Below are 344 nucleotides of genomic sequence, written 5' to 3' on the forward strand. Positions count from 1 at the left end.
CCCAGGTCAGGCGCCCACGGGATCTGGGGGCGGGAGCCGCTTGCTCCCAGGCAATACGGATTTGCACAGACCCCCAGGGCCCCACGCTGCGGGCGGCAGTGAGCCGGCTGCCAAAAATGCCTGGTGCTGCAGCACCCTGAGCACCAAATCCTGGCACTGACTTCACCCTGTGGACATGGGTGGGTGCAGAGCTGATCCAGCACAGCCCCCTCCGAGCCCCCACGGTGTCGGGCACCCTTGGCCACCCTGGCAGCCCCTGCCCCAGCTAGGAAGGCGGTCGCAGGGCCGGTACCTTTGGTTTTGCAGACGGTGGAGTAGTCGCTGCAGCAGCTCTGGTAGTACAT

The sequence above is a fragment of the Fulmarus glacialis genome, unplaced genomic scaffold (assembly GCF_000690835.1).
Source record: "Fulmarus glacialis isolate BGI_N327 unplaced genomic scaffold, ASM69083v1 scaffold30148, whole genome shotgun sequence".
In the NCBI taxonomy this organism is placed as follows: domain Eukaryota; kingdom Metazoa; phylum Chordata; class Aves; order Procellariiformes; family Procellariidae; genus Fulmarus; species Fulmarus glacialis.